Raw genomic sequence first — 23,346 nt, 5'->3', positions numbered from 1 at the left:
AGTCGAGATCCAATGGTCCTAGAGTGAGACTGCTGCAAGACGCTGCTACAAGACTGGCTGACACTGGACACTGGCTGAGGAACTGTGGACTAGACACTGGACACTGGCTGAGGAACTGTGGACTGGACACTGGACACTGGACACTGGCTGAGGAACTCTGGACTGGACACTGGACACTGGCTGAGGAACTGTGGACTGGACACTGGACACTGGCTGAGGAACTGTGGACTGGACACTGGACACTGGTTGAGGAACTCTGGACTGGACACTGGACACTGGACACTGGACACTGGCTGAGGAACTCTGGACTGGACACTGGACACTGGCTGAGGAACTGTGGACTGGACACTGGACACTGGCTGAGGAACTGTGGACTGGACACTGGACACTGGCTGAGGAACTCTGGACTGGACACTGGACACTGGCTGAGGAACTGTGGACTGGACACTGGACACTGGCTGAGGAACTGTGGACTGGACACTGGACACTGGCTGAGGAACTCTGGACTGGACACTGGACACTGGCTGAGGAACTGTGGACAGGAAAATATACAGTGTACTCAGAAAATATTCAGAAAGAAAAATACGTTACAGCCTTATTCCAAAATAGATTAAGTTGTTTCCTCATCAATCTACACACAATATCCCATAATGACAAAGCGAAAAGAGGTTTTTAGACATTTTAGCAAACTAAAACAGAAATACCTTATATAATTGATTGGACATGATTTGGAAAGGCACACATCTGTCATGCTACAGTTGACAGTACATGTCAGAGCAAAACCAAGTCACGAGGTCAAAGGAATTGTCCGTAGAGTTCTGAGACAAGATTGTGTTGAGGCATATTTCTGGGGAAGGGTACCAAAAATGTCTGCAGCGTTGACGGTCCCCATGTACACAGTGGCCTCAATCATCACCAAGAACCTGATGGTCACTCTAACAGAGCTCCAGAGTTCCTCTGTGGAGATGGGAGAACCTTCCAGAAGGACAACCATCTCTGCAGCAGGTGTTTAAAAAAGTCAAGGGGTCTGAATACTTTCAGAATGCACTGTACAGTGGTAGAAAGTAAACGATAAACATCCTCAAACTGTACAGTGGTAGAAAGTAAACGATAAACATCCTCAAACTGTATAGTGGTAGAAAGTAAACAATAAACATCCTCAAACTGTACAGTGGTAGAAAGTAAACGATAAACATTCTCAAACTGTACAGTGGTAGAAAGTAAACGATAAACATCCTCAAACTGTACAGTGGTAGAAAGTAAACAATAAACATCCTCAAACTGTACAGTGGTAGAAAGTAAACAATAAACATTCTCAAACTGGTAGAAAGTAAACAATAAACATCCTCAAACTGTACAGTGGTAGAAAGTAAACAATAAACATTCTCAAACTGTACAGTGGTAGAAAGTGAACAATAAACATCCTCAAACTGTACAGTGGTAGAAAGTAAACAATAAACATTCTCAAACTGTACAGTGGTAGAAAGTGAACAATAAACATCCTCAAACTGTACAGTGGTAGAAAGTAAACAATAAACATTCTCAAACTGTACAGTGGTAGAAAGTGAACAATAAACATCCTCAAACTGTACAGTGGTAGAAAGTAAACAATAAACATTCTCAAACTGTACAGTGGTAGAAAGTGAACAATAAACATCCTCAAACTGTACAGTGGTAGAAAGTAAACAATAAACATTCTCAAACTGTACAGTGGTAGAAAGTGAACAATAAACATCCTCAAACTGTACAGTGGTAGAAAGTAAACAATAAACATCCTCAAACTGTACAGTGGTAGAAAGTAAACAATAAACATTCTCAAACTGTACAGTTGTAGAAAGTAAACAATAAACATCCTCAAACTGTACAGTGGTAGAAAGTAAACAATAAACATCCTCAAACTGTACAGTGGTAGAAAGTAAACGATAAACATCCTCAAACTGTACAGTGGTAGAAAGTAAACAATAAACATCCTCAAACTGTACAGTGGTAGAAAGTAAACGATAAACATCCTCAAACTGTACAGTGGTAGAAAGTAAACAATAAACATCCTCAAACTGTACAGTGGTAGAAAGTAAACAATAAACATTCTCATACTGTACAGTGGTAGAAAGTAAACAATAAACATCCTTAAACTGTACAGTGGTAGAAAGTGAACAATAAACATCCTCAAACTGTACAGTGGTAGAAAGTAAACAATAAACATCCTCAAACTGTACAGTGGTAGAAAGTAAACAATAAACATCCTCAAACTGTACAGTGGTAGAAAGTAAACGATAAACATCCTCAAACTGTACAGTGGTAGAAAGTAAACAATAAACATCCTCATACTGTACAGTGGTAGAAAGTAAACAATAAACATCCTCAAACTGTACAGTGGTAGAAAGTAAACGATAAACATCCTCAAACTGTACAGTGGTGGAAAGTAAACAATAAACATCCTCAAACTGGTAGAAAGTAAACAATAAACATCCTCAAACTGTACAGTTGTAGAAAGTAAACAATAAACATTCTCAAACTGTACAGTGGTAGAAAGTAAACAATAAACATCCTCAAACTGTACAGTGGTAGAAAGTAAACGATAAACATCCTCAAACTGTACAGTGGTAGAAAGTAAACAATAAACATCCTCAAACTGTACAGTGGTAGAAAGTAAACGATAAACATCCTCAAACTGTACAGTGGTAGAAAGTAAACAATAAACATTCTCAAACTGTACAGTGGTAGAAAGTGAACAATAAACATCCTCAAACTGTACAGTGGTAGAAAGTGAACAATAAACATTCTCAAACTGTACAGTGGTAGAAAGTGAACAATAAACATCCTCAAACTGTACAGTGGTAGAAAGTGAACAATAAACATCCTCAAACTGTACAGTGGTAGAAAGTGAACAATAAACATCCTCAAACTGTACAGTGGTAGAAAGTAAACAATAAACATTCTCAAACTGTACAGTGGTAGAAAGTAAACGATAAACATCCTCAAACTGTACAGTGGTAGAAAGTAAACAATAAACATCCTCAAACTGTACAGTGGTAGAAAGTAAACGATAAACATCCTCAAACTGTAGAGTGGTAGAAAGTAAACGATAAACATCCTCAAACTGTACAGTGGTAGAAAGTAAACAATAAACATCCTCAAACTGTACAGTGGTAGAAAGTAAACAATAAACATCCTCAAACTGTACAGTGGTAGAAAGTAAACAATAAACATCCTCAAACTGGTAGAAAGTAAACAATAAACATCCTCAAACTGGTAGAAAGTAAACAATAAACATCCTCAAACTGTACAGTGGTAGAAAGTAAACGATAAACATCCTCAAACTGTACAGTGGTAGAAAGTAAACAATAAACATCCTCAAACTGTACAGTGGTAGAAAGTAAACAATAAACATTCTCATACTGTACAGTGGTAGAAAGTAAACAATAAACATCCTTAAACTGTACAGTGGTAGAAAGTGAACAATAAACATCCTCAAACTGTACAGTGGTAGAAAGTAAACAATAAACATCCTCAAACTGTACAGTGGTAGAAAGTAAACAATAAACATCCTCAAACTGTACAGTGGTAGAAAGTAAACGATAAACATCCTCAAACTGTACAGTGGTAGAAAGTAAACAATAAACATCCTCATACTGTACAGTGGTAGAAAGTAAACAATAAACATCCTCAAACTGTACAGTGGTAGAAAGTAAACGATAAACAACCTCAAACTGTACAGTGGTGGAAAGTAAACAATAAACATCCTCAAACTGGTAGAAAGTAAACAATAAACATCCTCAAACTGTACAGTTGTAGAAAGTAAACAATAAACATTCTCAAACTGTACAGTGGTAGAAAGTAAACAATAAACATCCTCAAACTGTACAGTGGTAGAAAGTAAACGATAAACATCCTCAAACTGTACAGTGGTAGAAAGTAAACAATAAACATCCTCAAACTGTACAGTGGTAGAAAGTAAACGATAAACATCCTCAAACTGTACAGTGGTAGAAAGTAAACAATAAACATTCTCAAACTGTACAGTGGTAGAAAGTGAACAATAAACATCCTCAAACTGTACAGTGGTAGAAAGTGAACAATAAACATTCTCAAACTGTACAGTGGTAGAAAGTGAACAATAAACATCCTCAAACTGTACAGTGGTAGAAAGTGAACAATAAACATCCTCAAACTGTACAGTGGTAGAAAGTGAACAATAAACATCCTCAAACTGTACAGTGGTAGAAAGTAAACAATAAACATTCTCAAACTGTACAGTGGTAGAAAGTAAACGATAAACATCCTCAAACTGTACAGTGGTAGAAAGTAAACAATAAACATCCTCAAACTGTACAGTGGTAGAAAGTAAACGATAAACATCCTCAAACTGTAGAGTGGTAGAAAGTAAACGATAAACATCCTCAAACTGTACAGTGGTAGAAAGTAAACAATAAACATCCTCAAACTGTACAGTGGTAGAAAGTAAACAATAAACATCCTCAAACTGTACAGTGGTAGAAAGTAAACAATAAACATCCTCAAACTGGTAGAAAGTAAACAATAAACATCCTCAAACTGGTAGAAAGTAAACAATAAACATCCTCAAACTGTACAGTGGTAGAAAGTAAACGATAAACATCCTCAAACTGTACAGTGGTGGAATGTAAACAATAAACATCCTCAAACTGGTAGAAAGTAAACAATAAACATCCTCAAACTGTACAGTGGTAGAAAGTAAACGATAAACATCCTCAAACTGTACAGTGGTAGAAAGTAAACAATAAACATCCTCAAACTGGTAGAAAGTAAACAATAAACATCCTCAAACTGTACAGTGGTAGAAAGTGAACAATAAACATCCTCAAACTGTACAGTGGTGGAAAGTAAACAATAAACATCCTCAAACTGGTAGAAAGTAAACAATAAACATCCTCAAACTGTACAGTGGTAGAAAGTAAACGATAAACATCCTCAAACTGTACAGTGGTAGAAAGTAAACAATAAACATTCTCAAACTGTACAGTGGTAGAAAGTGAACAATAAACATCCTCAAACTGTACAGTGGTAGAAAGTAAACAATAAACATTCTCAAACTGTACAGTGGTAGAAAGTGAACAATAAACATCCTCAAACTGTACAGTGGTAGAAAGTAAACAATAAACATTCTCAAACTGTACAGTGGTAGAAAGTGAACAATAAACATCCTCAAACTGTACAGTGGTAGAAAGTAAACAATAAACATTCTCAAACTGTACAGTGGTAGAAAGTGAACAATAAACATCCTCAAACTGTACAGTGGTAGAAAGTAAACAATAAACATCCTCAAACTGTACAGTGGTAGAAAGTAAACAATAAACATTCTCAAACTGTACAGTTGTAGAAAGTAAACAATAAACATCCTCAAACTGTACAGTGGTAGAAAGTAAACAATAAACATCCTCAAACTGTACAGTGGTAGAAAGTAAACGATAAACATCCTCAAACTGTACAGTGGTAGAAAGTAAACAATAAACATCCTCAAACTGTACAGTGGTAGAAAGTAAACGATAAACATCCTCAAACTGTACAGTGGTAGAAAGTAAACAATAAACATCCTCAAACTGTACAGTGGTAGAAAGTAAACAATAAACATTCTCATACTGTACAGTGGTAGAAAGTAAACAATAAACATCCTTAAACTGTACAGTGGTAGAAAGTGAACAATAAACATCCTCAAACTGTACAGTGGTAGAAAGTAAACAATAAACATCCTCAAACTGTACAGTGGTAGAAAGTAAACAATAAACATCCTCAAACTGTACAGTGGTAGAAAGTAAACGATAAACATCCTCAAACTGTACAGTGGTAGAAAGTAAACAATAAACATCCTCATACTGTACAGTGGTAGAAAGTAAACAATAAACATCCTCAAACTGTACAGTGGTAGAAAGTAAACGATAAACATCCTCAAACTGTACAGTGGTGGAAAGTAAACAATAAACATCCTCAAACTGGTAGAAAGTAAACAATAAACATCCTCAAACTGTACAGTTGTAGAAAGTAAACAATAAACATTCTCAAACTGTACAGTGGTAGAAAGTAAACAATAAACATCCTCAAACTGTACAGTGGTAGAAAGTAAACGATAAACATCCTCAAACTGTACAGTGGTAGAAAGTAAACAATAAACATCCTCAAACTGTACAGTGGTAGAAAGTAAACGATAAACATCCTCAAACTGTACAGTGGTAGAAAGTAAACAATAAACATTCTCAAACTGTACAGTGGTAGAAAGTGAACAATAAACATCCTCAAACTGTACAGTGGTAGAAAGTGAACAATAAACATTCTCAAACTGTACAGTGGTAGAAAGTGAACAATAAACATCCTCAAACTGTACAGTGGTAGAAAGTGAACAATAAACATCCTCAAACTGTACAGTGGTAGAAAGTGAACAATAAACATCCTCAAACTGTACAGTGGTAGAAAGTAAACAATAAACATTCTCAAACTGTACAGTGGTAGAAAGTAAACGATAAACATCCTCAAACTGTACAGTGGTAGAAAGTAAACAATAAACATCCTCAAACTGTACAGTGGTAGAAAGTAAACGATAAACATCCTCAAACTGTAGAGTGGTAGAAAGTAAACGATAAACATCCTCAAACTGTACAGTGGTAGAAAGTAAACAATAAACATCCTCAAACTGTACAGTGGTAGAAAGTAAACAATAAACATCCTCAAACTGTACAGTGGTAGAAAGTAAACAATAAACATCCTCAAACTGGTAGAAAGTAAACAATAAACATCCTCAAACTGGTAGAAAGTAAACAATAAACATCCTCAAACTGTACAGTGGTAGAAAGTAAACGATAAACATCCTCAAACTGTACAGTGGTGGAATGTAAACAATAAACATCCTCAAACTGGTAGAAAGTAAACAATAAACATCCTCAAACTGTACAGTGGTAGAAAGTAAACGATAAACATCCTCAAACTGTACAGTGGTAGAAAGTAAACAATAAACATCCTCAAACTGGTAGAAAGTAAACAATAAACATCCTCAAACTGTACAGTGGTAGAAAGTGAACAATAAACATCCTCAAACTGTACAGTGGTGGAAAGTAAACAATAAACATCCTCAAACTGGTAGAAAGTAAACAATAAACATCCTCAAACTGTACAGTGGTAGAAAGTAAACGATAAACATCCTCAAACTGTACAGTGGTAGAAAGTAAACGATAAACATCCTCAAACTGTAGAGTGGTAGAAAGTAAACGATAAACATCCTCAAACTGTACAGTGGTAGAAAGTAAACAATAAACATCCTCAAACTGTACAGTGGTAGAAAGTAAACAATAAACATCCTCAAACTGTACAGTGGTAGAAAGTAAACAATAAACATCCTCAAACTGGTAGAAAGTAAACAATAAACATCCTCAAACTGGTAGAAAGTAAACAATAAACATCCTCAAACTGTACAGTGGTAGAAAGTAAACGATAAACATCCTCAAACTGTACAGTGGTGGAATGTAAACAATAAACATCCTCAAACTGGTAGAAAGTAAACAATAAACATCCTCAAACTGTACAGTGGTAGAAAGTAAACGATAAACATTCTCAAACTGTACAGTGGTAGAAAGTAAACAATAAACATCCTCAAACTGGTAGAAAGTAAACAATAAACATCCTCAAACTGTACAGTGGTAGAAAGTGAACAATAAACATCCTCAAACTGTACAGTGGTGGAAAGTAAACAATAAACATCCTCAAACTGGTAGAAAGTAAACAATAAACATCCTCAAACTGTACAGTGGTAGAAAGTAAACGATAAACATCCTCAAACTGTACAGTGGTAGAAAGTAAACGATAAACATCCTCAAACTGTAGAGTGGTAGAAAGTAAACGATAAACATCCTCAAACTGTACAGTGGTAGAAAGTAAACAATAAACATCCTCAAACTGTACAGTGGTAGAAAGTAAACAATAAACATCCTCAAACTGTACAGTGGTAGAAAGTAAACAATAAACATCCTCAAACTGGTAGAAAGTAAACAATAAACATCCTCAAACTGGTAGAAAGTAAACAATAAACATCCTCAAACTGTACAGTGGTAGAAAGTAAACGATAAACATCCTCAAACTGTACAGTGGTGGAAAGTAAACAATAAACATCCTCAAACTGGTAGAAAGTAAACAATAAACATCCTCAAACTGTACAGTGGTAGAAAGTAAACGATAAACATCCTCAAACTGTACAGTGGTAGAAAGTAAACAATAAACATCCTCAAACTGGTAGAAAGTAAACAATAAACATCCTCAAACTGTACAGTGGTAGAAAGTGAACAATAAACATCCTCAAACTGTACAGTGGTGGAAAGTAAACAATAAACATCCTCAAACTGGTAGAAAGTAAACAATAAACATCCTCAAACTGTACAGTGGTAGAAAGTAAACGATAAACATCCTCAAACTGTACAGTGGTAGAACGTAAACAATAAACATCCTCAAACTGTACAGTGGTAGAAAGTAAACAATAAACATCCTCAAACTGTACAGTGGTAGAAAGTAAACAATAAACATCCTCAAACTGTACAGTCTCAGTCATTCACAACGTGAATAAATATTGCACCTGTGGATTCGCTCAGAAATACACACTAAACATGTGTTTAACTTCAGATGGAAGATTTATAGACTAAAACACTTCGAACCAATAAAGATCAGTTCATAGTGACACATTTTTTAAATGTCAAATACCAAATTCCGCAGCTACGTGGTTAATATGTGACAAATGCAGTCTTCTTTAATCCTGTTTTATTTCTTTTCAGGTCACTGTGGCTGTGTTTATACGGGCAGCCCAATTCTTTTGACCAATTACATCAGATCTCTTTCACATCAGATCTCTTTCAAAGCTCTCTCAAAAAATATTTTAATTTGATATGATAATACTCTTGACACTATAGCAGAGGTCTGTCATGCTATCAGATAACAAACTGTCAAACAGACTTCATTTAAAGTAACATCTATAAGATCAACTGTTATGAAATCCACTGAACTGCATAGAAATCATCTGGGTTTCCACCAGACTCTGTTCTCAGGGCCTTACTGTGAAGGCACCAGACTCTGTTCCCAGGGCCTTACTGTGAAGGCACCAGACTCTGTTCTCAGGGCCTTACTGTGAAGGCACCAGACTCTGTTCCCAGGGCCTTACTGTGAGGACACCAGACTCTGTTCCCAGGGCCTTACTGTGAAGGAGAATAGCCTCTGTTCCCAGGGCCTTACTGTGAAGGCACCAGACTCTGTTCCCCAGGGCCTTACTGTGAAGGCACCAGACTCTGTTCCCCAGGGTCTTACTGTGAAGGCACCAGACTCTGTTCCCAGGGCCTTACTGTGAAGGAGAATAGCCTCTGTTCCCAAGGCCTTACTGTGAAGGCACCAGCCTCTGTTCCCAGGGCCTTACTGTGAAGGAGGCCAGTCTGTTCGCAGGGCCTTACTGTGAAGACACCAGCCTCTGTTCTCAGGGTCTTACTGTGAAGGAGGCCAGTCTCTGTTCCCAGGGCCTTACTGTGAAGGAGACCAGCCTCTGTTCTCAGGGCCTTACTGTGAAGGCACCAGCCTCTGTTCCCAGGGCCTTACTGTGAAGGAGGCCAGTCTCTGTTCCCCGGGCCTTACTGTGAAGGAGGCCAATCTCTGTTCCCAGGGCCTTACTGTGAAGGAGAACAGCCTCTGTTCTCAGGGCCTTACTGTGAAGACACCAGCCTCTGTTCTCAGGGCCTTACTGTGAAGGCACCAGCCTCTGTTCCCAGGGCCTTACTGTGAAGGAGGCCAATCTCTGTTCCCAGGGACTTACTGTGAAGGAGGCCAGTCTGTTCTCAGGGCCTTACTGTGAAGGCACCAGACTCTGTTCTCAGGGCCTTACTGTGAAGACACCAGTCTCTGTTCCCAGGGCCTTACTGTGAAGGAGACATGGGTACAAACACTATTCGTAATCATTTCAAATAGTTTATGTGTGATTGATTTAGTTTGCCTGCCGCATTGGAACCAATAAAAGTGTTGTAAAAGTTCAAACTCCGCCCCATAGGGTCCTGCAGGCAGGCTAAAGTAGTCAAAAGACGAAATAGTGTTTGAACAGAGGTCTTCTGTGGTGCTGTGTGTGATGCTTGACCCTCTGAGGTCACAGACAGATCCTTGAGAAATCTGGATTGATTCCTTTGACATCTTATGGCAGAGAGACAAGAGAGAGAGAGCTCTCTCCACAGCGGGCGACCGCTTACGCACGGCGGAGAAGCATTCCTTTGTTAAGTGTTTGAGTCACACTTAAAGGATTAGAAAAGCAGTTGGAAAAAGGCACAAGGAAAAATGTTTGGAGTCACCTACTGAAATGTTTTAGTCCCGTAACCAACTAGGTGCTGAAGCGGAACGGGATTTATGAGACCAAATGATCAACTTTGCCGTCTTAACAGTGAAGTGGACGTCACAATAACATGTTGGGGAAAAATGCTTGGTTGCTTGGGGCTGAATCAATGGAATAAATAATTGTTCATTGTAATGTACTGTAGGCCTGTTGTTAGCCAGGGTACCATACCATTGTACTGTGTCAAATCAAATCAAGTTTATTTTATATAGCCCTTCGTACATCAGCTAATATCGCGAAGTGCTGTACAGAAACCCAGCCTAAAACCCCAAACAGCAAGCAATGCAGGTGTAGAAGCACGGTGGCTAGGGAAAACTCCCTAGAAAGACTGTAGGCCTGCTGTTAGCCTGCATACTGTCACATTGTACTGTACTGTAGACCTGCTGTTAGCCTGGGTACCGTTACATTGTACTGTAGGCCTGCTGTTAGCCTGGTTACTGTTACATTGTACTGTAGACCTGCTGTTAGCCTGGGTACCGTTACATTGTACTGTAGACCTGCTGTTAGCCTGGTTACTGTTACATTGTACTGTAGGCCTGCTGTTAGCCTGGTTACTGTTACATTGTACTGTAGGCCTGCTGTTAGCCTGGTTACTGTTACATTGTACTGTAGATCTGCTGTTAGCCTGGGTACCGTTACATTGTACTGTAGACCTGTTTTTAGCCTGGGTACTGTTACATTGTACTGTAGACCTGCTGTTAGCCTGGGTACCGTTACATTGTACTGTAGACCTGCTGTTAGCCTGGGTACCGTTACATTGTACTGTAGACCTGCTGTTAGCCTGGGTACCGTTACATTGTACTGTAGGCCTGCTGTTAGCCTGGGTACCGTTACATTGTACTTTACGTAGACCTGCTGTTAGCCTGGGTACCGTTACATTGTACTGTAGGCCTGCTGTTAGCCTGGGTACCGTTACATTGTACTGTAGGCCTGCTGTTAGCCTGGTTACTGTTACATTGTACTGTAGATCTGCTGTTAGCCTGGGTACCGTTACATTGTACTGTAGACCTGTTTTTAGCCTGGGTACTGTTACATTGTACTGTAGACCTGCTGTTAGCCTGGGTACCGTTACATTGTACTGTAGACCTGCTGTTAGCCTGGGTACCGTTACATTGTACTGTAGACCTGCTGTTAGCCTGGGTACCGTTACATTGTACTGTAGGCCTGCTGTTAGCCTGGGTACCGTTACATTGAGTGCCATTTGAACTTATATTTGACGTTATTTTCAATTGGACATTACATTTAGTACGTCTCAGAGTAGGAGTGCATATCTAGGATCAGTTTAGCCTTTCAGGTCCTAATAAATAAAGGTCATCTGGACAGAAGGGACCTGGTCCTAGATCAGATCTCCTACTATGCTTTACGACTACAGGCCCAGATCTGTACAGTACATACTTCTGCCCAGCTCTACTAACACACATTGTCATGATACAGACTCTATAGTACGTGCATTGTCTGCATGGGAAATACTTCATCTCCTAGACTAGATCATGCTGCGTCCCAAATGGAATACTAGACTAGATCATGACTGCGTCCCAAATGGAATACTTGACTAGATCATGTCTGCGTCCCAAATGGAATACTAGACTAGATCATGTCTGCGTCCCAAATGGAATACTAGACTAGATCATGGCTGCGTCCCAAATGGAACACTAGACTAGATCATGCCTGCGTCCCAAATGGAACACTAGACTAGATCATGGGATGCGTCCCAAATGGAATACTAGACTAGATCATGCCTGCGTCCCAAATGGAATACTAGACTAGATCATGTCTGCGTCCCAAATGGAATACTAGACTAGATCATGGGATGCGTCCCAAATGGAATACTGGACTAGATCATGACTGCGTCCCAAATGGAACACTAGACTAGATCATGGGATGCGTCCCAAATGGAATACTAGACTAGATCATGCCTGCGTCCCAAATGGAGTACTATACTAGATCATGGGATGCGTCCCAAATGGAATACTAGACTAGATCATGGGATGCGTCCCAAATGGAATACTAGACTAGATCATGCCTGTGTCCCAAATGGAGTACTATACTAGATCATGGGATGCGTCCCAAATGGAACACTATACTAGATCATGGGATGCGTCCCAAATGGAATACTAGACTAGATCATGACTGCGTCCCAAATGGAACACTAGACTAGACATGCCTGCGTCCCAAATGGAATACTAGACTAGATCATGGCTGCGTCCCAATGTGCAACCTATTCCCTTCATAGTGCACTACTTTTGACCAGGACCCTACAGGGAACATGGTCCCATTTGGGACGGACCATGTGTCGTCAGTGTTCACTATATTTCATTGTTTCTGTCATCTTCATCACAACCCCACACTCACCTGAATCTCACAGTTCAATCTAGAAGGCATGTCTGACCAGCCCTCACGTTGAAAGGCGTGGTAGGATAAATCATTGGTGAGGATTTCTTAGCCAACATGTCTGACCAGCCCTCACGTTGAAAGGCGTGGTAGGATAAATCATTGGTGAGGATTTCTCAGCCAACATGGTTCCCATACATCTCACATTTTATAGCGTTTCGGAATCGTCTCTCTTGATTTGACTTTGGTATGACGAGGTAGGGTGAGAGGGGTTTCTGAAGAATGGAGAAAGAGGGTATAGCGCCCTCTGCTGGACAGGTTGTGAACTGGTTATTCTGGTTATTCTTGGAAAACATTTCATTTTTAAATGTGTAATTGAACCTTTATTTAACTAGGCAAGTCAGTTAAGAACAAATTCTTATTTTACAATGACGGCCTATATGTAACGGTACCCAGGCTAACAGCAGGCCTACAGTACAATGTAACGGTACCCAGGCTAACAGCAGGCCTACAGTACAATGTAACGGTACCCAGGCTAACAGCAGGCCAACAGTACAATGTAACGGTACCCAGGCTAACAGCAGGCCTACAGTACAATGTAACGGTACCCAGGCTAACAGCAGGCCTACAGTACAATGTAACGGTACCCAGGCTAACAGCAGGCCTACAGTACAATGTAACGGTACCCAGGCTAACAGCAGATCTACAGTACAATGTAACGGTACCCAGGCTAACAGCAGGCCAACAATACAATGTAAGGGTACCCAGGCTAACAGCAGGCCAACAGTACAATGTAACGGTACCCAGGCTAACAGCAGATCTACAGTACAATGTAAGGGTACCCAGGCTAACAGCAGGCCTACAGTACAATGTAACGGTACCCAGGCTAACAGCAGGCCTACAGTACAATGTAACGGTACCCAGGCTAACAGCAGGCCTACAGTACAATGTAACGGTACCCAGGCTAAATGGCACATACCAAAACATAACAACAGTATTGGATTGATCAGCATTACAAACACAGTTTATTTTAGACTTTTAAGGCCTGAATTCAATCAGATTGTTAACCAGCGATAGGACACCCACATAGCTGATGTTTTGGCGGTCCCACATAGCTGATGTTTTGGCGGTCCCACATAGCTGATGTTTTGGCGGTCCCACATAGCTGATGTTTTGGCGGTCCCACATAGCTGATGTTTTGGCGGTCCCACATAGCTGATGTTTTGGCGGTCCCACATAGCTGATGTTTTGGCGGTCCCACATAGCTGATGTTTTGGCGGTCCCACATAGCTGATGTTTTGGCGGTCCCACATAGCTGATGTTTTGGCGGTCCCACATAGCTGATGTTTTGGCGGAGGTGGAGCTGCATGGAAGCTGTCATTGTCACGAGGCCACACCGTCCCACACTCTCCTTAGAAAGTTCAGAAGGAGAAAGCGTATAAAAAAATAATAACTCAAACTAAAAATCATTAAATTATATAATATAGTATTTCCGTCGGTCTAATCCAGGTGTAGATTACATCACACATTCCAGTGTTCCAACTTGTCAACACGGCTACATGGGATCCCTACGAACGCAACTCTGTGCAGTCAGCGGCAATGTCCGCGATAGATATAATACCAGGCGCCGCTTGTGGATTTGACAGCTCTAACGCGTTCCACCTCGGACACAAACACCCAGCTAGCTATGCGGGTTATGACTAGCGCGAATCTGATTGACTAGAGCTCTAAAATGATTTTAATATGATTTTGTGATAACGTGATGATTATAAGGCTATTGTTAAACAAGTAGCAGAGGAAGAGACGCGGGTAAGTTGAGAGCAGGAGAAGGGAGAGAGGGGGAACACATCCCCAGGGTAGACATTCCTTCATGACTTCAAGTGTTTCTCTTGCTTTTCTTCTTGAATAATTTCCCAACCCATTCCCCACTACCTGATGACCTTTGACCTTCTGTAGGCCTCTGTAGCTAAATACAGACCTTCAATAGGCATCTGTAGCTAAATACAGACCTTCTATAGGCCTCTGTAACTAAATACAGACCTTCTATAGGCCTCTGTAACTAAATACAGACCTTCTGTAGGCCTCTGTAGCTAAATACAGACCTTCTATAGGCCCCTGTAACTAAATACAGACCTTCTATAGGCCTCTGTAACTAAATACAGACCTTCTATAGGCCTCTGTAACTAAATACAGACCTTCTATAGGCCTCTGTAGCTAAATACAGACCTTCTATAGGCCTCTGTAGCTAAATACAGACCTTCTATAGGCCTCTGTAACTAAATACAGACCTTCTATATGCCTCTGTAGCTAAATACAGACCTTCTATAGGCATCTGTAACTAAATACAGACCTTGGTTCTATATTGTTGACTTGACTTTAGCTAATATGGTGACAGCGATGTAGGCTGTGTGTAGCGGTTAGCGGTTATGATATGAAGGTTTGGCTTGGAAAGGTTTTTTCTCCTGGTCACAGACTGCTGATGTGTTGTGCACTGAAGTCCACAAGCGAAAGGAAAAATTTGTCCAATAGAAACCATCTTTTGCAACGGTTGGACTAATGATTACACCATAGATCAGCTAGATGCAGGCAAGAGTGTGCAAGGCGGTATTGAATGTGTCACTGTCTGTCACCTTGATTACAAAAATGTCTCTCAACCTGTGCACCTACAATGTAAACGTTCATTCATAGGCTAGTGTAACAGTATAGCTTCTGTCCCTCTCCTCGCCCCGAACCAGGGACCCTCTGCACACATAGACAACAGCCACCCTCGAAGCATCGTTACCCATCACTCCACAAAATCCGCGGCGCTTGCAGAGCAAGGGGAACAACTACTTCAAGGTCTCAGAGCGAGTGATGTCACCGATTGAAATGCTATTAGCGCGCACCCTGCTAATTATCTAGCCATTTCACATCGGTTACACTAGGTTGTAGCAACCTCATGATGGGTACAGAGAAATGTGAGTATCATGTAGTAGCCTAAACCTTACTTACTGACTTTATTGTCCTTACTGAGTGGATAGGAACATTAGCCTGCTGGCCTTACTGAGTGGATAGGAACATTAGCCTGCTGGCCTTACTTTGTGGATAGGAACATTAGCCTGCTGGCCTTACTGAGTGGATAGGAACATTAGCCTACTGGTCTTACTGAGTCGATAGGAACATTAGCCTGCTGGCCTTACTGAGTCTATAGGAACATTAGCCTGCTGGCCTTACTGAGTCTATAGGAACATTAGCCTGCTGGCCTTACTGAGTCTATAGGAACATTAGCCTGCTGGCCTTACTGAGTGGATAGGAACATTAGCCTGCTGGCCTTACTGAGTCTATAGGAACATTAGCCTGCTGGCCTTACTGAGTCTTACTGAGTCTATAGGAACATTAGCCTGCTGGCCTTACTGGGTAGATAGGAACATTAGCCTGCTGGCCTTACTGAGTGGATAGGAACATTAGCCTGCTGGCCTTATTGAGTGGATAGGAACATTAGCCTGCTGTCCTTACTGAGTCGATAGGAACATTAGCCTGCTGGCCTTACTGAGTCTATAGGAACATTAGCCTGCTGGCCTTACTGGGTGGATAGGAACATTAGCCTGCTGGCCTTACTGAGTGGATAGGAACATTAGCCTGCTGGCCTTATTGAGGGGATAGGAACATTAGCCTGCTGGCCTTACTGAGTCGATAGGAACATTAGCCTGCTGGCCTTACTGAGTCTATAGGAAAATTAGCCTGCTGGCCTTACTGGGTGGATAGGAACATTAGCCTGCTGGCCTTACTGAGTGGATAGGAACATTAGCCTGCTGGCCTTATTGAGTGGATAGGAACATTAGCTTGCTGTCCTTACTGAGTCGATAGGAACATTAGCCTGCTTGCCTTACTGAGTCGATAGGAATATTAGCCTGCTGGCCTTACTGAGTTTATAGGAACATTAGCCTGCTGTCCTTACTGGGTGGATAGGAACATTAGCCTGCTGGCCTTACTGAGTCTATAGGAACATTAGCCTGCTGGCCTTACTGAGTCTATAGGAACATTAGCCTGCTGGCCTTACTGAGTCTATAGGAACATTAGCCTGCTGGCTTTACTGAGTCGATAGGAGCATTAGCCTGCTGGCCTTACTGAGTCTATAGGAACATTAGCCTGCTGGCCTTACTGAGTCTATAGGAACATTAGCCTGCTGGCCTTACTGAGTCTATAGGAACATTAGCCTGCTGGTCTTACTGAGTCTATAGGAACATTAGCCTGCTGGCCTTACTGAGTCTATAGGAACATTAGCCTGCTGGCCTTATTGAGTCTATAGGAACATTATCCTGCTGGCTTTACTGAGTCTATAGGAACATTAGCCTGCTGGCCTTATTGAGTCTATAGGAACATTATCCTGCTGGCTTTACTGAGTCTATAGGAACATTAGCCTGCTGGCCTTATTGAGTCTATAGGAACATTATCCTGCTGGCCTTACTGAGTCTATAGGAACATTAGCCTGCTGGCCTTACTGAGTCTATAGGAACATTAGCCTGCTGTCAGACCAACACAAACAGATACAGACTGATACAGACTGATACAGACCGATACAGACTGATACAGACTGATACACGGACACAGACTGATACAGACTGATACTGACCGATACAGACCAACACAAACAGATACAGACTGAAACAGACTTATACAGGCCGATACAGACTGATACAGACTGACACAGACTTATACAGGCCGATACAGACTGATACAGACTGATACAGACTGATACAGACCGATACAGACAGATAAAGACTGATACAGACCAACACAAACAGATACACGGCTACAGACCGATACAGCCCGATACAAACTGATACACAGACACAGACTGATACAGACCGATACAGACCAACACAAACAGATACAGACTGATACAGACGGATACAGACCGATACAGACTGATACAGACTAATACACGGACACAGACTGATACAGACTGATACTGACCGATACAGACCAACACAAACAGATACAGACTGAAACAGACTTATACAGGCCGATACAGACCGACACAAACAGATACACGCATACAGACCGATACTGACTGATACAGACCGATACTGACTGATACAGACTGATACAGACAGATACAGACCAACACAAACAGATACACAGATACAGACTGATAAAGACTGATACAGGCCGACACAAACAGATACACGGCTACAGACCGATACAACCCGATACAAACTGATACACAGACACAGACTGATACAGACTGATACAGACCAATACAGACCGATATAGACTGATACAGACCAATACAGATCGATACAGACTGATACAGACCAATACAGACCGATACAGACTGATACAGACCAATACAGACCGATACAGACTGATACAGACTGATGAACCGATACAGACTGATACAGACTGATACAGACCGATACATACCAATACAGACCGATACAGACCGATACATACCAATACAGACCGATATAGACTGATACAGACTGATACAGACCGATACAGACTGATACAGACAGATACAGACCGATACAGACTGATACAGACCGATTCAGACCGATACAGACTGATACAGACTGATACAGACTGATGAACCGATACAGACTGATACAGACTGATACAGACCGATACATACCAATACAGACCGATACAGACCGATACATACCAATACAGACCGATATAGACTGATACAGACTGATACAGACCGATACAGACTGATACAGACTGATGAACCGATACAGACTGATACAGACCGATACAGACCGATACAGACTGATACAGACCGATACAGACCGATACAGACTGATACAGACCAATACAGACTGATACAGACTGATGAACCGATACAGACTGATACAGACTGATACAGACCGATACAGACCGATAAAGACCAATACAGACTGATACAGACTGATACAGACCGATACAGACCGATACAGACTGATACAGACCGATACAGACCGATACAGACCGATACAGACTGATACAGACCGATACAGACCGATACAGACTGATACAGACCGATACAGACCGATACAGACCGATACAGACCGATACAGACCGATACAGACCGATACAGACTGATACAGACCAATACAGACTGATACAGACTGATGAACCGATACAGACTGATACAGACCGATACAGACTGATACAGACTGATGAACCGATACAGACTGATACAGTGTTAAAGTTGAGTCCTATGTGTTATTGTTATTTGCCTGCACTAGATAGTTGATGTGTCCTAGGTTAAACAGTAGACGGATCCATTCAACAGATATGCTTCTGGTCTATATGTTAAATTAAATCATTCTGCTGCTCAACATGTCTGCACCAGGTCAGCGGAGTCAATCACCACCTTCCGGAGACACCTGAAACCCCACCTCTTTAAGGAATACCTAGGATAGGATAAAGTAATCCTCCTAACCCCCCCCCTCCCCCTTAAATGAGTTAGATGCACTATTGTAAAGTGGTTGTTCCACTGGATATCATAAGGTGAATGCACCAATTTGTAAGTCGCTCTGGATAAGAGCGTCTGCTAAATGACTTAAATGTAAATGTAAATGCACTGAACCTGGTAAATTAGAAATTAGTCATTTATATGGATGAGTCAAGTCAAGGTAGATCACCAGGGTTAGGGTAGAGCACCAGGGTTAGGGTAGAGCACCAGGGTTAGGGTAGAGCACCAGGGTTAGGGTAGACTACCAGGGTTAGGGTAGAGCACCAGGGTTAGGGTAGACAACCAGGGTCAGGGTAGAGCACCAGGGTTAAGGTAGACTACCAGGGTCAGGGTAGAGCACCAGGGTTAGGGTAGAGCACCAGGGTTAAGGTAGACTACCAGGGTCAGGGTAGAGCACCAGGGTTAAGGTAGACTTCCAGGGTCAGGGTAGAGCACCAGGGTTAAGGTAGACTACCAGGGTCAGGGTAGAGCACCAGGATCAGGGTAGGCTACCAGGGTTAAGGTAGAACACCAGGGTTAGGGTAGAGCACCAGGATCAGGGTAGGCTACCAGGGTTAAGGTAGAACACCAGGGTTAGGGTAGAGCACCAGGATCAGGGTAGGCTACCAGGGTTAAGGTAGACTACCATGGTCAGGGTAGAGCACCAGGGTTAGGGTAGAGCACCAGGGTTAAGGTAGACTACCAGGGTCAGGGTAGAGCACCAGGGTTAAGGTAGACTTCCAGGGTCAAGGTAGAGCACCAGGGTTAAGGTAGACTACCAGGGTCAGGGTAGAGCACCAGGATCAGGGTAGGCTACCAGGGTTAAGGTAGAACACCAGGGTTAGGGTAGAGCACCAGGATCAGGGTAGGCTACCAGGGTTAAGGTAGAACACCAGGGTTAGGGTAGAGCACCAGGATCAGGGTAGGCTACCAGGGTTAAGGTAGAACACCAGGGTTAGGGTAGAGAACCAGGATCAGGGTAGGCTACCAGGGTTAAGGTAGAACACCAGGGTTAGGGTAGAGCACCAGGATCAGGGTAGGCTACCAGGGTTAAGGTAGAACACCAGGGTTAGGGTAGAGCACCAGGATCAGGGTAGGCTACCAGGGTTAAGGTAGATCACCAGGGTCAGGGTAGAGCACCAGGGTTAAGGTAAACTACCAGGGTTAGGGTAGAGCACCAGGGTTAGGGTAGAGCACCAGGATCAGGGTAGGCTACCAGGGTTAAGGTAGAACACTAGGGTTAAGGTAGAACACCAGGGTCAGGGTAGAACACCAGGGTTAAGGTAGAACACCAGGGTCAGGGTAGAACACCAGGGTTAAGGTAGAACACCAGGGTTAAGGTAGAACACCAGGGTTAGGGTAGAACACCAGGGTCAGGGTAGAACACCAGGGTCAGGGTAGAACTCCAGGGTTAAGGTAGAACAACAGGGTTAAGGTAGAACACCAGGGTCAGGGTAGAACACCAGGTGTCAGTGTACAGCACCAGGGTCAGGGTCAGGGTAGAGCACCAGGGTTAGGGTAGAACACCAGGGTCAGGGTACAGCACCAGGGTCAGGGTAGAACACCAGGGTTAGGGTAGAACACCAGGGTCAGGGTAGAACACCAGGGTCAGGGTACAGCACCAGGGTCAGGGTAGAACACCAGGGTCAGGGTTAGGGTACAGGGTCAGGGTTAGGGTAGAACACCAGGGTCAGGGTAGAACACCAGGGTCAGGGTTAGGGTACAGGGTCAGGGTTAGGGTAGAACACCAGGGTCAGGGTTAGGGTACAGGGTCAGGGTTAGGGTAGAACACCAGGGTCAGGGTAGAGGACCCAGTTAGCTTGGTGATGATGATAAATCACCTTTCAGAGAAGTGACTGACACGTCTCAAATGTTTACATGCGGCCCCTATATCTCTGTCCCAGGGATCTGAGGGGCTGGTTGGACAGCCAGCGAGGTACTGCTTCCCCCCCTATGTCTACCCGGAGCTAGTGTTACTGCATCACATACATCACCCTGACATGGTGTAGTCTCTGAAACAGCAGGCTCCGGCCCCCGTTGGCCCCCGTCCCAGGAGGATCACATATTTGCCATACATTGCACTCAGTGAGGTGTGCTGGTATCACAGACACACAGACATACATGGATCCAGCCAAGAGCATTACAGACAGACAGCAATGGATGGATCCAGCCAAGAGCATTACAGACAGACAACCATGGATGGACCCAGCCAAGAGCATTACAGACAGACAGCCATGAATGGATCCAGCCAAGAGCATCACAGACAGACAGCCATGAATGGATCCAGCCAGGAGAACTGCAGACAGACAGCCATGAATGGATCCAGCCAAGAGCATTACAGACAGACAGCCATGGATGGATCCAGCCAAGAGCATTACAGACAGACAACCATGGATGGAGCCAGCCAAGAGCATTACAGACAGACAACCATGGATGGAGCCAGCCAAGAGCATTACAGACAGACAGCCATGGATGTATCCAGCCAGGAGCATTACAGACAGACAACCATGGATGGAGCCAGCCAAGAGCATTACAGACAGACAGCCATGGATGGACCCAGCCAGGAGCATTACAGACAGACAGCCATACATGGATCCAGCCAAGAGCATTACAGACAGACAACCATGGATGGAGCCAGCCAAGAGCATTACAGACAGACAGCCATGGATGGACCCAGCCAGGAGCATCTGTCTCATCCATACACATTGTTTCCATAATCCACCAAAACAAGACACTTCTGTACTGTCTTCTTATTTAAACAGGTCAACATGTGATTGAGACAGTTAGTTTTTCATGGATCTGTGCACTTAGACAGCTTGCCATCTTTGCTTTTTTTATAAATAATATCCTAGCAACATAACATGACAAAACTTTGTATACTTTAGTACCTAGTCATTCACATGCATCACTGAAGCCCACCCGTCATGATGCAGTAACACACCAATGGTGTCAGTGGACTTGGTGCCCACATTGACTGTGGGCACAGAACCATTTGTTTTGCCTCAGTTTCATGGTGACTCTTCTACTGTTGGTAGCCATCTTCATCATTTAGGACAAGGTGAGGCATATGACTGAAGCACCAGTCTGTGGTACCACTTTCTTCCCAGCTTCCAGCATTCCTCCACCGGGCCGTTCCTCCACCGGGCCGTTCCTCCACCGGGCCGTTCCACCACCGGGCCGTTCCTCCACCGGGCCGTTCCTACACCGGGCCGTTCCTCCACCGGGCCGTACCTCCACCGGGCCGTTCCTCCACCAGGCCGTTCCACCACCAGGCCGTTCCTCCAGCAGGCCGTTCCTCCACCAGGCCGTTCCTCCACCAGGCCGTTCCACCACCAGGCCGTTCCTCCACCAGGCCGTTCCACCACCAGGCCGTTCCTCCAGCAGGCCGTTCCTCCAGCAGGCCGTTCCTCCACCAGGCCGTTCCTCCAGCAGGCCGTTCCTCCACCAGGCCGTTCCTCCACCAGGCCGTTCCTCCAGCAGGCCGTTCCTCCACCAGGCCGTTCCTCCACCAGGCCGTTCCTCCACCAGGCCGTTCCTCCACCAGGCCGTTCCTCCACCAGGCCGTTCCTCCACCAGGCCGTTCCACCACCAGGCCGTTCCTCCACCAGGCCGTTCCTCCACCAGGCCGTTCCACCACCAGGCCGTTCCACCACCAGGCCGTTCCTCCACCAGGCCGTTCCTCCACCAGGCCGTTCCTCCACCAGGCCGTTCCTCCACCAGGCCGTTCCTCCACCAGGCCGTTCCTCCACCAGGCCGTTCCTCCACCAGGCCGTTCCACCACCAGGCCGTTCCTCCACCAGGCCGTTCCTCCACCAGGCCGTTCCTCCGCCAGGCCGTTCCACCACCAGGCCGTTCCTCTCTTGACGTCAAAGCCACAATGTATTATTCGTGTATGAGTCTATGATAATGTAATTCAAAATGACAAAATTGAATTGTATATATATGTTGAACTTTTGCATAAAAAAACGTTTTGATTGAATATCATCAACCTACATCGTTAGATTTGTGGAAATATACTGTGCAACCTGTCCTTTAATTGAAGGGCCTACTGCTATTTGACAAGCCCTGTCATTTCAGACCCTGACATTGATACACCCCTGACCTGGACTGGGACTCAGAGTCCCTCAGACCTCCCCCTCTCCTCTCAGGGGGTACTCGTCCCTCTCCCTCCTCCCCCTCTCCTCTCGGTGGACCTAGTCCCTCTCCCTCCTCCCCCTCTCCTCTC

The sequence above is a fragment of the Salvelinus alpinus genome, chromosome 3 (assembly GCF_045679555.1).
Source record: "Salvelinus alpinus chromosome 3, SLU_Salpinus.1, whole genome shotgun sequence".
Taxonomy (NCBI): domain Eukaryota; kingdom Metazoa; phylum Chordata; class Actinopteri; order Salmoniformes; family Salmonidae; genus Salvelinus; species Salvelinus alpinus.
This window is presented reverse-complemented; position numbering follows the sequence as displayed.